Here is a 16,424-nt window from a genome sequence, read left to right as displayed (position 1 = left end):
CGAGCTATGGACATAGCACTATGGGTGGAATAGAATATAATGAGGGGGGTTATGTGGAGAAGGCAAAAAAGGAGAAAGTCTCACATCAACGAGGCTAATCAATGGGCTATGGAGATGCCCACCGATTGATGTTAATGCAAGGAGTAGGGATTGCCATGCAACGGATGCACTAGAGCTATAAATGTATGAAAGCTCAACAAAAGAAACTAGTGGGTGTGCATCCAACTTGCTTGCTCACGAAGACCTAGGGCACTTGAGGAGGCCCATTGCTGGAATATACAAGCCAAGTTCTATAATGAAAAATTCCCACTAGTATATGAAAGTGATAACATGAGAGACTCTCTACTATGAAGATCATGGTGCTACTTTGAAGCACAAGTGTGGTAAAAGGATAGTAACATTGTCCCTTCTCTCTTTTTCTCTCATTTTTTTGGGCCTTCTCTTTTTTATGGCCTTTCTTTTTTTATTCCTCACTTGGGACAATGCTCTAATAATGATGATCATCACACTTCTATTTATTTACAACTCAATGATTACAACTCGATACTAGAACAAAGATGACTCTATATGAATGCCTCCGGCGGTGTACCGGGATATGCAATGAACCAAGAGTGACATGTATGAAAGAATTATGAACGGTGGCTTTGCCAAGAATACTATGTCAACTACATGATCATGCTAAGCAATATGACAATGATGAATGTGTCATGATGAACGGAATGATGGAAAGTTGCATGGCAATATATCTCGGAATGGCTTTGGAAATGCCATAATAGGTAGGTATGGTGGCTGTTTTGAGGAAGATATAAGGAGGTTTATGTGTGAAAGAGCATATCATATCATGGGTTTTGGATGCACCGGCGAAGTTTGCGCCAACTCTCAATGTGAGAAAGGGTAATGCACGGTACCGAAGGGGCTAGCAAGGATGGAAGGGTGAGAGTGCGTATAATCCATGGACTCAACATTAGTCATAAAGAACTCACATACTTATTGCAAAAATCTACAAGTCATCAAAAACCTCGGCACTACGCGCATGCTCCTAGGGGGATAGATTGGTAGGAAAAGACCATCGCTTGTCCCCGACCGCCACTCATAAGGAAGACAATCAAATAACACCTCATGTTTCAAATTTGTTGCATAACGTTTACCATACGTGCATGCTACGGGACTTGCAAACTTCAACTCAAGTATTTCTCAATTTCACAACTACTCAACTAGCTTGACTTTGATATTATTACCTCCATATCTCAAAACAATCATCAAGCATCAAACTTTTCTTAGTATTCAACACACTCATAAGAAAGTTTTATTATTAATCTTGCATACCAAGCATATTAGGATTTTAAGAAAATTACCATGCTATTAAGACTCTCAAAATAATCTAAGTGAAGCATTAGAGATCAATAGTTTCTATAAAACGAATCCATCACCGTGCTCTAAAAGATATAAGTGAAGTACTGGAGCAAAATTATAGAGCTCAAAAGATATAAGTGAAGCACATAGAGTATTCTAACGAATTCCAAATTATGTATGGCTCTCTCAAAAGGTGTGTACAGCAAGGATGATTGTGGTAGACTAACAAGCAAAGACTCAAATCATAAAAGACGCTCCAAGCAAAACACATATCATGTGGTGAATAAAAATATAGCTCCAAGTAAAGTTACCGATAGAAGTAGACGAAAGAGGGGATGCCTTCCGGGGCATCCCCAAGCTTTGGCTTTTAGGTGTCCTTTGATTATCTTGGGGGTTACATGGGCATCCCCAATGTTGGGCTCTTGCCACTCCTTGTTCCATAATCGATCAAATCTTTACCCAAAACTTGAAAACTTCACAACACAAAACTTAAAGTAGAAAATCTCGTGAGCTCCGTTAGCGAAAGAAAACAAAAGATCACTTCAAGGTAATGTAATGAACTCATTCTTTATTTATATTGGTGTTAAAACTACTTTATTCCATCTTCTCTATGGATCATAAACTATTTTACTAGCCATAGATTCATCAAAATAAGGAAACAACACACGAAAAACAGAATCTGTCAAAAACAGAACAGTCTGTAGTAATCTGTAGCTAGCGCAAGATCTGGAACCCCAAAAATTCTAAAATAAATTTCTGGACGTGAGTAATTTATCTATTAAACATCTGCAAAAATAATGAACTAAATATCACTTTCCAAATAAAAATTACAGCAGTTTTCGTGAGCGCTAAAGTTTCTGTTTTTTACATCAAGTTCAACAAGACTTTCCCCAAGTCTTCCCAACGGTTCTACTTGGCACAAACACTAATTAAATACAAAAAAACACAACCAAAACACAGGCTAGATAAATTATTTATTACTAAAAAGTAGCAAAAAGCAAGGAATAAAAATAAAATTGGGTTGCCTCCCAACAAGCGCTATCGTTTAACGCCCCTAGCTAGGCATAACAAGCAAGAATAGATGTAGGTATTGCCATCTTTGGTAGGTAATCCATAAGTGGCTCTCATGATAGATTCATATGTAAATTTTATTTTCTTTCTAGGGAAGTGTTCCATGCCCTTTTTAATGGAAATTAAAATCTAATATTCCCTTCCTTCATATCAATAATTGCACCAACCGTTCTAAGGAAAGGTCTACCGAGAATAATAGCGCAAGAAGGATTACAATCTATATCAAGAACGATAAAATCTATGGGCACATAATTCGTATTTGCAACAATAAGAATATCATTAATTCTTCCCATAGGTTTCTTAATAGTGGAATCCGCAAGATGCAAGTTTAGAGAGCAATCATCAAAATCACGAAAATCTAGCAAATCACACAAAGTTTTGGGAATAGTAGAGACACTAGCACCCAAATCACACAAATAATAAAACTCATAATATTTAATTTTAATTTTAATAGTAGGTTCCAACTCATCATAAAGTTTTCTAGGGATAGAAACTTTCAACTCAAGTTTTTCTTCATAAGTTTGCATCAAGGCATCAACGATATGTTCGGTAAGGGCTTTATTTTGACTATAATTAAGCATGAGGAGAATTTAGCACGGATTGCAACAAGGAAATACAATCAAATAAAGAGCAATTTTCATAATTAAATTCCTTGAAATCCAATATAGTGGGTTTAGCAACATCTAAGGTTTTATTCCTTTTAATCCCACTTTTATCAATTTCGCCATCAAGATCTAAATACTCCGAATTTTTAGAACTCCTTCTAGGTAAAGGTGGATCATATTCAGTCCCATCATTATCAAGATTAATATTGCAAAACAAAGATTTATTAGGGGACACATCAATAACTTTTAGATCTTCATCATTATTTTCATAGGAACTAGAAGAACACGCTTTAATAAAGGCATCTTTCATAGCACGCGTCCTAGCGGTTCTTTCCTTGCACCCATCAATGGAAATTCTCATGGCTTTGAGAGACTCATTGATATTATGCTTAGGAGTAATAGATCTAAGCTTTAAAAAATCAACATCAAGAGAAATTATATCAACGTTCCTAGCCAAATCATCAATCTTAAGCAATTTTTCATCAATCATAGCATTAAAATTCTTTTGCGAAGAAATAAATTCTTTAATATTAGATTCAAATCAGAGGGCATATTATTATAATTTCCATAAGAAGTGTTGTAGGAATTACCATAATTATTAGAAGGATTACTAGGATAAGGCCTAGGATTAAAACTTCCTCTATACGCGTTGTTACCAAAATTATTCCTACCAACAAAATTCACATCCATAGATTCGTTATTATTCTCAATCAAAGTAGACAAGGGCATATCATTAGGATCATAAGAAACACTCTTATTAGCAAACAATTTCATAAGTTCATCCATCTTTCCACTCAAAACATTAATTTATTCTATCGCATGAACTTTTTTATTAGTGGATCTTTCAGTGTGGCTGTCGGTGTCAAAACCGGCGGATCTCGGGTAGGGGGTCCCGAACTGTGCGTCTAAGGCGGATGGTAACAGGAGGCAGGGGACATGATGTTTACCCAGGTTCGGGCCCTCTTGATGGAGGTAATACCCTACGTCCTGCTTGATTATTCTTGATAATATGAGTAGTACAAGAGTTGATCTACCACGAGATCGAAGAGGCTAAACCCTAGAAGCTAGCCTATGGTATGATTGTTGTTGTTGGTCCTACGGACTAAACCCTTCGGTTTATATAGACACCGGAGGGGGCTAGGGTTACACAGAGTCGGTTACAAGGAAGGAGATCTACATATCTGTATTGCCAAGCTTGCCTTCCACGCCAAGGAGAGTCCCATCCGGACACGGGACGAAGTCTTCAATCTTATATCTTCATAGTCCAACAGTCCGGCCAAAGGATATAGTTCGGCTGTCCGGATACCCCCTAATCCAGGACTCCCTTAGTAGCCCCTGAAATAGGCTTCAATGACGATGAGTCCGGCGCACAGATTGTCTTCGGCATTGCAAGGCGTGTTCCTCCTCCGAATACTTCATAGAAGATTTTGAACACGGGGATCGTGTCCGGCTCTGCAAAACAAGTTCCACATACGACCGTAGAGAGAATAATATTTTCACAAATCTAATCTGCCGACACATTCCGCAGTGTGGCATCACACCACGGCCAGGTCACCATTCGAAACATTTTTCACAACCAACCTCAGCGTGTTTCGCGAGGCGGTTTCCTTGGCACGACTTGTCGAAGCAGAGATCGTGTCCCCTTATTACGGGATTCCCATCAATACGGACGTGGGTAACCCAACCGCGCCATCAATTACGGCGCTTGGGGGATAAGGGTTCGCCTTTTTCTACCCACGCCTTCTTCCTCCTTGCTCATCCATTCTCGCGCACTCGAGCTCCAGCGCCCAAGTCCACATCCTTCTCCTCAACCCTCTCCAAACATGTCCGGAGCAGGAGGCAAGTGGATGGTCTCCTCCGTCACGGAGGGAGACATCAAAAAGCTATGCGGGGCCGGATACTTAGCCGCGGATATTGCGCACCGACTGCCAGTCGCGGGGCAGATCGTCCCTACCACGGAACCTCACGAAAGGGTGGTTTTCCTCACCCACTTCGTCCGCGGACTGGGGTTTCCCCTCCATCCATTCGTCCGCGGCCTTATGTTCTATTATGGGCTGGACTTCCATGATCTGGCCCCGAATTTCATCCTCAACATCTCGGCGTTCATCGTCATGTGCGAGGCTTTCCTCTGCATCCGGCCCCCTTCGGCCTATGGCTGAAGACCTTCAATGTCAAACCGAAGGTAGTAGGCGGTCAACAAGCGAAATGCGGCGGAGCCATGGTGGGCAAAATGCCCAACGTTACATGGCTCGAGGGCTCCTACATGGCGACCATAAAGGGGTGGCAATCGGGGTGGTTCTACATCACCAAGCCGCGCGACACCAACTGGTTTGCAGCCCCCGAGTTTCGATCCGAAATCCCCACGCGGCTCACTTCCTAGAAGGAGAAGGGCCTGTCCTGGGGCTCATCGGTGGAGCTGGACGGACTCCAGAAGTGTATCCGGAACATGATAGGCAAGAAACTCAAGCTTGTCAACATAGTCCAGGTCATGCTCTTCCCCCGGGTCCTCCCTGTCAACAACGGGCTTTCAACTTATGGGAGTTCGACCCGGCCCAGCACCAGACTCTGCGCGAGCTCTTCGACACGACGCATAAGGACGTCTGGAAGGTGCTATTCAAGGGCGCCAAGGTCCCCCCTCCCCTTACCGAGGACCGCGGGCTAAGCGCGGCGCGCCCTGCGAATCCGGTAAGTTCTATACATCTCGTAGGGTATTTATTTTCCATAGTTTGACCATGTGCGGGATCTGAGCTCCCATGCCTTTGACAGGACTGGGTGGAGACATCGGAGCAAATTGACTGTCCGGCCCCTCTGCCCGAAGACCCTGCAGACGCTCTCCTAACGGAGATGCGGACTCCGGCTCCTTATGGGGTGCCGGAGAAGAAGATCAAGAAGAAGGCCACGGGAACCCGAAAGAGTTCCCGGCGCCAGGTGGTATCGGACTCATCGTTCGATAACTCCTAGACGCACTCCTCCCGTAAAAACGAGGAGGAGGAAGATGAAGATTCTCCCCCTCCAGCCGGGGGAGACAAGAAAAGGAAGGCCGCCCCAACCGGGGAGGCCGAAGGGTCCAAGAAGGGAAGGACTCTCCTTCGGACTGTTCCACCATCGCCGCCGACAGCGAAGATGAGTGGTTACTCAGGGCCAAGCCCCTGGTGAAGTCGTAAGTATTCGGATACCAGAGTAACTCATAGCATACTTTTATTGCACTGCTTCTCTTAACGTTGAATATGATCATGCAGTCCGCCCCGAGCCCGTATTGACGTATCCTCGTCGGACGGTTCCTTGGACTCATCGGATATGAATAGTAATACACTTCCAACCGCCTCCTCTCCTTGCCCTACGGACAATGTCGAGATACTGTCTTAAGGGGCACCGAGCCGGGGGGAGATAGTCCCGGAGGCGCCTCAAGGCGACCTCCCGGACTCCAGGCGCAAAGGGAGCAAGACTCCCAAGGGCTCCAAGTTCGGCCCTCAGCCGAACACCGCGCCGGAACCTCCAGTGGTTCCGGACTCCGGCAGGCGGCCCCCTTCCAAGAGGGGCAAGCCGCCTGTGCCGGTGACCTCTGTCTATCCATAGGCATCGGACAACCTGCTGGGAGCGCTTCGCGGCGCTTCCATCAACGAAGAGCATCGCACTATTATGAGTGCGGTGATCAAGAAGGTTCAGTCCGCCAAGAGCGGACTGACTGAAGCCTGTGCCAGCCTTCTAACAGGCTTTGAGGTAAGTGTTTAAAATATAGGAAAATATTACCGCATAGACAGTAGCCCCTGATGCTCTGTTTGGTGTTCACAAAGAAAAGCCGAATAGAGGATCAAATAATATCTGCAGGAGTCTAATATAAGTATGTCTGTAAGCCTATGTAGGCTTCGCTGCTGACCTCTGCCGCACTGACTGCGAAGGTCGCCGCACTGAAGCAGAACCTCGAGCGGTCCGAGAAAGAGCTCGGCCTTACCAAGAGGCAGCTCGAGGAGAACAAAGGTAAGTAATACCTTGTCTATAAAGAAGATGTGGTTGCAAAATGATAGGATCGTCAGGGATGTGCTAGGGGCCACGACCGAAATGGCGACCCTGAAGGAAGCGCTGTCCAAGGCCGAAAACAAAGCGGCCGAGGAGCGCACCGAGCGGGAGAAACAGGAGGCACGAGTGGGCGAGGTGCGGCAAGAGTTCCAGGCTCTCGTGAAGAAGCACGAGACTTTGGAGCTTGACTCGAAGACGCGAGAGTCCGAGCTTGCCGTGGCCCTCGAGAGCACAAAGTGTGCCAAGGCTGAAGCCCAAAAGGCCCTCCAGGAAATTGAGGTGATGAGGAAGATAGCGGCGGGTAAGGCATTCATTATGCAAAGCAAGCATGTGAAAGTAGATTACTTGTTACTTACCCAAGTCCGGAGCTCTCCAGGAGCATTCGTAGATTTGCCCCGTAGCGTGTCAGATGCCGCAAAGTACTACCAGGCCGAGGAGGGAAGCTCAACGGAGAAGTTGTTCTGGTCTCAGTATACTGGGACCGAACACCTGATGCCTGTGAGCGACCAGCTGAAGCAACTGGTCGAGCTGCACAAGGCGGCCGAACAGGCCATGAGGGGCCTTATAGTCCGGATGTGGCCTGGCGACTCCCTTCCCAACAGCTACTTCGGCCTGGTGAGGTGGCTTGTGAATGCCTGCCCACGGCTGGAAGTCATAAAGCGGTCTGTCTGCATCGAAGGTGCACGCCGGGCTTTTGCCCGTGCGAAGGTGCACTGGGCCAAGATGGACACCGAGAAGCTGGTGAAGGAGGGGCCACCGCAGGGCAAGGAGCATCGCCACCCTGAAATGTATTATGAGGGTGTCCTGAAGGGTGCCCATCTTGTGGCGGACGAGTGTGCAAAAGATGTAATTTTTGAATGAACTTGCTCGTGTGATCCTGTATTATGAAAACTTGTTCATGTGCGTTATGCAACGCTTGTTTGAATTTAAAATATTACCTTCTGTGCGGCTGTTTATCAAATCTGATAGATGGCCAATCATCGGCTTCTGCCCCCATGCCACAAGTGCTGGGGTGTTTGGGATAAATATGAGCACTCTTTTTCCCATTGTTGGGTCCTTCGAGGGAGGTGCTCAGCACAACGAACAAGGCAATCGGACTATAATGCTTTATCACTCTCACTTAGCCATAGAAGTCTACAATTTTAAATTTTGGCGAAGCCCCTAGTATTCGGAAGGCCGAATTCGGGGCGCTATACATGCCTAAGCCGGACAAAGGCGACTCCTCGCCCTAAGCGGCATAAGTCTTTAGGGACTCGAGACCTCTCGAACAACGACCAGCTCTCGCCTTATCATGACAATCAGTTTTAGCTTTCTCTACTGAGGTGCCTGCCTAGATGAATCGGGGCACAATCGCAGTAGTTCTCCTAGTGCTACCTTAGACGATATAGCGGAACGTAAGGTACCAAAACATGGGAGCCGGGCAAACCCAACTATTGACCCAAGACATGATTCGGAGTTGATGCATATAATGCTATAAGTTCGGGGTGCCGCACTGTCGAAAGTGTTCGGACTTCTCACGCCGTATTATGGGGTACGCTTAAGCCCCTGGCGTATTGGCCGTACCAGGGTGTACGGGTGCTGAATGTCATGAATGAACATATAAATAAAAAAGAATAGAGAATGCGGTAATAGTCGAGTGCTATGCATTGTGTATTCAAAAAGGTGCGTCGAAGCAGAATGATACAAGTAGTTAGATAAGCAAAAAGTAGGACTATTTGACATGTCCCCTCCAAGGGCAAGCTGAGGAATGGTATTTAAAGCACGTATTTCACTCGTTATCAGAGACCACCTGGGAATTCCATGATGCGGCGTAGCTTTCTGCCTCCTTGGTTGTTGTATCGTGTGTCCGGAAATCGTACTGCTAGACGGGGTTTCCAGAGAGTAAAGTCCTGAAAGAGAGAAAAAATAATAAGGCGGGAAGCCCCTAGTGCGGTTGAGCCGCGTTTTGGGGCGTGTCGTAGTCGTGCCCCCACCTATGCCCATAGTATTTTCAATGCGTAATTATGTACGCGTGGCACGAATTTCGCCGTTTGGCTGGGACTAGGGTGGGGGCCGCATTGCTATGCAAGCTCGGAACGTGCCAGGTGGTCTTATTACAGATTACTCCGGGCGCGCTTGACGGTGTCCGGGTGTTTAATCCCGAACTGGTGGATTGCTTGAAGAGGCTGCTTTGTGCTTCTGCTGCGAGGGCCGAAGTGTGCTCCTCCATGCGGAGAGAGCGCTCTGTGTTTCCATTGACTGTGATGACCCCCCGAGGTCCTGGCATCTTGAGCTTGAGGTATGCATAATGCGGTACTGTTGGAAATATGCCCTAGAGGCAATAATAAAATGGTTATTATTATATATTTCCTTGTTCATGATAATTCTCTATTGTTCATGCTATAATTGTGTTATCCGGAAATCGTAATACATGTGTGAATACATAAACCACAACATGTCCCTAGTAAGCCTCTAATTGACTAGCTCGTTGATCAACAGATAGCCATGGTTTCCAAACTATGGACATTAGATGTCATTGATAACGGGATCACATCATTAGAAGAATGATGTGATGGACAAGACCCAATCTTAAGCATAGCACAAGATCGTGTAGTTCGTCTGCTAGAGCTTTTCTAATGTCAAGTATATTTTCCTTAGACCATGAGATTGTGCAACTCCCGGATACTGTAGGAATACTTTGGGTGTGCCAAACGTCACAACATAACTGGGTGACTATAAAGGTGCACTACGGGTATCTCCGAAAGTGTCTGTTGGGTTGGCACGAATCGAGACTGGGATTTGTCACTCCGCATGACGGAGAGGTATCTCTGGGCCCACTCGGTAAAATATCATCGTAATGAGCTCAATGTGACTAAGGGTTGGTCACGGGATGATGTGTTACGGAACGAGTAAAGTGACTTGTCGGTAACCAGATTGAACGAGGTATTGGGATACCGACGATCGAATCTCGGGCAAGTAACGTACCGATTGACAAAGGGAATTGAATACGGGATTGATTGAATCCTTGACGTCGTGGTTCATCCGATGAGATCATCGTGGAATATGTGGGAGCCAGCATGGGTATCCAGATCCCGTTGTTGGCTATTGGCCGGAGAGTTGTCTCGGTCATGTCTGCATGGTTCCCGAACCCGTAGGGTCTACACACTTAAGGTTCGGTGACGCTAGGGTTGTAGAGATATTAGTATGCGGTAACCCGAAAGTTGTTCGGAGTCCTGGATGAGATCCTGTACGTCACGAGGAGTTCCGGAATGGTCCGGAGGTAAAGATTTGTACATAGGAAGTCCAGTTTCGGCCACCGGGAAAGTTTCGGGGTCATCGGTATTGTACCGGGACCACCGGAAGGATCCCGGGGGTCCATCGGGTGGGGCCACCTATCCCGGAGGGCCCCATGGTCTGAAGTGGAAAGGGAACCAGCCCCTGGTGGGCTGGGGCGCCCCCCATGGGCCTCCCCCTGCGCCTAGGGTTAGAAACCCTATGGGTGGGGGCGCCTCCACCTGGCTTGGGGGCCAAGCCACCCCCTTGGCCGCCGCCCCCATCTAGATGGGATCTAGAGGGGCCGGCGCCCCCCTAGCCCATATATATAGTGCAGGGGAGGGAGGGCAGCCGCACCCAAGTCCCTGGCGCCTCCCTCTCCCCCCGTGACACCTCTCCCTCTCGTTGGTGCTTGGGGAAGCCCTACCGAGATCCCGCTGCTTCCACCACTACGCCGTCATGCTGCTGGATCTCCATCAACCTCTCCTCTCCCCTTGCTGGATCAAGAAGGAGGAGACATCTCTCCCAACCGTACGTGTGTTGAATGCGGAGGTGCCGTCCGTTCGGCGCTCGGTCATCGGTGATATGGATCACGACGATTACGACTCCATCAACCCCGTTCTCTTGAACGCTTCCGCTCGCGATCTACTAGGGTATGTAGATGAACTACCCTCTCCCTCGTTTCTAGATGACTCCATGGATTGATCTTGGTGATGCATAGAAAATTTTAAAATTCTGCTACGTTCCCAAACAGTGGCATCATGAGCTAGGTCTATGCGTAGTTTCTTTGCATGAGTAGAACACAAGTTGTTGTGGGCGTTGATTTTTGTCAATTTACTTGCCGTTACTAGTCTTATCTTGATTCGGCGGCATCGTGGGATGAAGCGGCCCGGACCGACCTTACATGTACGCTTACGTGAGACTGGTTCCACCGACTGACATGCACTAGCTGCATAAGGTGGCTAGCGGGTGTGTGTCTCTCCCACTTTAGTCGGATCGGATTCGATGAAATGGGTCCTTATGAAGGGTAAATAGAAATTGGCATATCACGTTGTGGTTTTGGCGTAGGTAAGAAACGTTCTTGCTAGAAACCTATAGCAGCGACGTAAAAACTTGCAACAACAATTAGAGGACGTCTAACTTGTTTTTGCAGCATGTGCCATGTGATGTGATATGGCCAAAAGGATGTGATGAATGATATATGTGATGTATGAGATCGATCATGTTCTTGTAATAGGAATCATGACTTGAATGTCGATGAGTATGACAACCGGCAGGAGCCATAGGAGTTGTCTTAATTTATTTATGACCTGTGTGTCAACATAAACGTCATGTAATTACTTTACTTTATCGCTAACCGTTAGCCATAGTAGTAGAAGTAATAGTTGACGAGACAACTTCATGAAGACACGATGATGGAGATCATGGTGTCATGCCAGTGACGACGATGATCATGGCGCCCCGAAGATGGAGATCAAAAGGAGCAAAATAATATTGGCCATATCATGTCACTATTTGATTGCATGTGATGTTTATCATGTTTTACATCTTATTTGCTTAGAACAATGGTAGCATAAATAAGATGATCCCTCGCAATAATTTCAAGAAAGTGTTCCCCCTAACTGTGCACCGTTGCTAAGGTCCGTTGTTCCGAAGCACCACGTGATGATCGGGTGTGATAGGTTCTAACGTTCGCATACAACGGATGTAAGCCAGATTTACACACGCAATACACTTAGGTTGACTTGACGAGCCTAGGATGTACAGACATGGCCTCGGAACACGGAAGGCCGAAAGGTCGAACATGAGTCGTATAGAACATACGATCAACATGAAAATGTTCACCGATGATGACTAGTCCGTCTCACGTGATGATCGGACACAGCCTAGTTGACTCGGATCATGTATCACTTAGATGACTAGAGGGATGTCTATCTGAGTGGGAGTTCATTAATAATTTGATTTGATGAACTTAATTATCATGAACATAGTCTAAAATCTTTGCAATATGTCTTGTAGATCAAATGGCCCACGCTAATGTTGCCCTCAACTTCAATGCGTTCCTAGAGAAAACCAAGCTGAAAGACGATGGCAGCAACTACACGGACTGGGTCCGTAACCTGAGGATTATCCTCATAGCTGCCAGGAAAGCATATGTCCTTGATGCACCGCTAGGTGAAGCACCTGTTTTCCCTGCAGAACAAGACGTTATGAACGCTTGGCAGACACGTAGTGATGATTACTCCCTGGTTCAGTGCGGCATGCTTTACAGCTTAGAACCGGGGCTCCAAAAGCGTTTTGAGTAACACGGAGCATATGAGATGTTCCAAGAGCTGAAAATGGTTTTCCAAGCTCACGCCCGGGTCGAGAGATATGAAGTCTCCGACAAGTTCTATAGTTGTAAGATGGAGGAGAATAGTTCTGTCAGCGAGCACATACTCAAAATGTCTGGGCTGCATAACCGCTTGTCTTAGCTAGGAGTTAATCTCCTGGATGATGCGGTCGTTGACAGAATTCTTCAGTCGCTCCCACCTAGCTACAAGAGCTTTGTGTTGAACTTCAATATGCAGGGGATGGAAAAGACCATTCCCGAGGTATATTCAATGCTGAAATCAGCGGAGGTGGAAATAAAAAAGGAACATCAAGTGTTGATGGTGAATAAAACCACTAAGTTCAAGAAAGGCAAGGGTAAAAAGAACTTCAAGAAGGACGGCAAGGGAGTTGCCGCGCCCAGTAAGCAAGCTGTCGGGAAGAAGTCAAAGAATGGACCCAAGCCTGAGACTGAGTGCCTTTATTGCAAGGGAAACGGTCACTGGAAGCGGAACTGCCCCGAGTAATTAGCGCAAAAGAAGGCCGGCAATACCAAAGGTATATGTGATATACATGTTATTGATGTGTACCTTACCAGCGCTCGTAGTAACTCCTGGGTATTTAATACTGGTGCAGTTGCTCATATTTGTAACTCAAAACAGGAACTGCGGAATAAACGGAGACTGGCGAAGGACGAGGTGACGATGCGTGTCGGGAATGGTTCCAAGGTCGATGTGATCGCCGTCGGCACGCTACCTCTGCATTTACCTACGGGATTAGTTTGAAACCTCAATAATTGTTATTTAGTAAGAGCTTTGAGCATGAACATTGTATCTGGATCTCGTTTAATGCGAGATGGCTACTCATTTAAATCTGAGAATAATGGTTGTTCTATTTATATGAGAGACATGTTTTATGGTCATGCCCCGCTGGTCAATGATTTATTCTTATTTAATCTCGAACGTGATGTTACACACATTCATAGTGTGAATGCCAAAAGATGTAAGGTTGATAATGATAGTCCCACATACTTGTGGCACTGCCGCCTCGGTCACATTGGTGTAAAATGCGTGAAGAAACTCCATGCAGATGGACTTTTGGAGTCTCTTGATTATGAATCATTTGACACGTGCGAACCATGCCTCATGGGTAAAATGACCAAGACTCCATTCTCCAGAACAATGGAGCGAGCAACCAACTTATTGGAAGTCATACATACTGATGTGTGCGGTCCAATGAGCGTTGAGGCTCGCGGTGGCTATCGTTATGTCCTCACCCTCACTGATGACTTAAGTAGATATGGGTATGTCTACTTAATGAAACACAAGTATGATACCTTTGAAAAGTTCAAGGAATTTCAGAGTGAGGTTGAGAATCAACGTGACAGGAAAATCAAGTTCTTACGATCAGATCGTGGGGGAGAATATTTGAGTCACGAATTTGGCACACACTTAAGGAAATGTGGAATAGTTTCACAACTCACGCCGCCTGGAACACCACAATGTAATGGTGTGTCTGAACGTCGTAATCGCACCCTATTGGATATGGTACGATCTATGATGTCTCTTACCGATCTACCACTATCATTTTGGGGTTATGCTATAGAGACTGCCGCATTCACTTTAAATAGGGTTCCGTCGAAATCCGTTGAGACAACACCATATGAATTGTGGTTTGGCAAGAAACCTAAGCTGTCGTTTCTGAAAGTTTGGGGATGTGATGCTTATGTCAAAAAACTTCAACCTAAAAAGCTCGAACCCAAATCGGAAAAATGCATCTTCATAGGATACCCTAAAGAAACTATTGGGTATACCTTCTTTCTTAGATCCAAAGGCAAGACCTTTGTTGCCAAGAAAGGATCCTTTCTAGAGAAAGAGTTTCTCTCGAAAGAAGTAAGTGGGAGGAAAGTAGAACTTGATGAAGTATTGCCTCTTGAACCGGAGAGTGGCGCAGCTAAAGAAATTGTTCCTGAGGTGTCTACACCTACTAGGGAGGAAGTTAATGATGATGATCATGAAACTTTAGATCAAGTTGCTACTGAACTTCGAAGGTCCACAAGGACGCGTTCCGCACCAGAGTGGTACGGCAACCCTATCCTGGAAATCATGTTGTTAGACAATGGTGAACCTTCGAACTATGAAGAAGCGATGGCAGGCCCAGATTCCGACAAATGGCTGGAAGCCATGAAATCCGATATAGGATCCATGTATGAAAACGAAGTATGGACTTTGCCTGACTTGCCCGATGATAGGCGAGCCATAGAAAATAAATGGATCTTTAAGAAGAAGACAGACGCGGATGGTAATGTGACCATCTATAAGGCTCGGCTTGTCGCTAAGGGTTATCGATAAGTTCAAGGGTTGACTACGATGATACTTTCTCACCCATAGCGAAGCTGAAGTCCGTCTGAATCATGTTAGCAATTGCCGCATTCTATGATTATGAGATATGGCAAATGGACGTCAAAACGGCATTCCTTAATGGTTTCCTTAAGGAAGAATTGTATATGATGCAGCCGAAAGGTTTTGTCGATCCTAAGAATGCTGACAAGGTGTGCAAGCTCCAACGCTCAATCTATGGGCTGGTGCAAGCATCTCGGAGTTGGAACATTCGTTTTGATGAGATGATCAAAGCGTTTGGGTTTACGCAGACTTATGGAGAAGCCTGCGTTTACAAGAAAGTGAGTGGGAGCTCTGTAGCATTTCTCATATTGTATGTGGATGACATACTATTGATGGGAAATGATATAGAATTCTTGGAAAGCATAAAGGCCTACTTGAACAAGTGTTTTTCAATGAAGGACCTTGGAGAAGCTGCTTATATATTAGGCATCAAGATCTATAGATCGAGACGCCTCATTGGTCTTTCACAAAGTATGTACCTTGACAAGATATTGAAGAAGTTCAATATGGATCAGTCCAAGAAGGGGTTCTTTCCTGTATTGCAAGGTATGAGATTGAGCACGGCTCAATGCCCGACCATGGCAGAATATAGAGAAAATATGAGTGTCGTCCCCTATGCCTCGGCCATAGGGTCTATCATGTATGCCATGCTGTGTACCAGACCTGATGTAAACCTTGCCGTAAGTTTGGTAGGAAGGTACCAAAGTAATCCCGGCATGGAACACCGGACAACGGTCAAGAATATCCTGAAGTACCTGAAAAGGACTAAGGCTATGTTTCTCGTCTATGGAGGTGACGAAGAGCTCGTCGTAAAGGGTTACGTCGATGCTAGCTTCGACACAGATCTGGATGACTTTAAGTCACAAACCGGATACGTGTATATTTTGAATGGTGGGGCAGTCAGCTGGTGCAGTTGCAAGCAAAGCATCGTGGCGGGATCTACATGTGAAGCGGAGTACATGGCAGCCTCGGAGGCAGCACAAGAAGCAATCTGGGTGAAGGATTTCATTACCGACCTAGGAGTTATTCCCAATGCGTCGGGCCCGATGACTCTCTTCTGTGACAACACTGGAGCTATTGCCCTTGCCAAGGAGTCCAGGTTTGATAGGAAGACCAGGCATATCAAGCGTCGCTGCAACTCCATTCGTGAAAATGTTCAAAATGGAGACATAGATATTTGCAAAGTGCATACGGACCTGAATGTCACAGATCCGTTGACTAAGCCTCTTCCTCGAGCAAAACATGATCAACACCATAACTCTATGGGTGTTCGACTCATCACAATGTAACTAGATTATTGACTCTAGTGCAAGTGGGAGACTGTTGGAAATATGCCCTAGAGGCAATAATAAAATGGTTATTATTATATATTTCCTTGTTCATGATAATTGTCTATTGTTCATGCTATAATTGT

The sequence above is a fragment of the Triticum urartu genome, chromosome 7 (genome assembly GCF_003073215.2).
Source record: "Triticum urartu cultivar G1812 chromosome 7, Tu2.1, whole genome shotgun sequence".
NCBI classification, from domain to species: domain Eukaryota; kingdom Viridiplantae; phylum Streptophyta; class Magnoliopsida; order Poales; family Poaceae; genus Triticum; species Triticum urartu.
Note: the sequence above shows the minus strand (reverse complement) of the source record.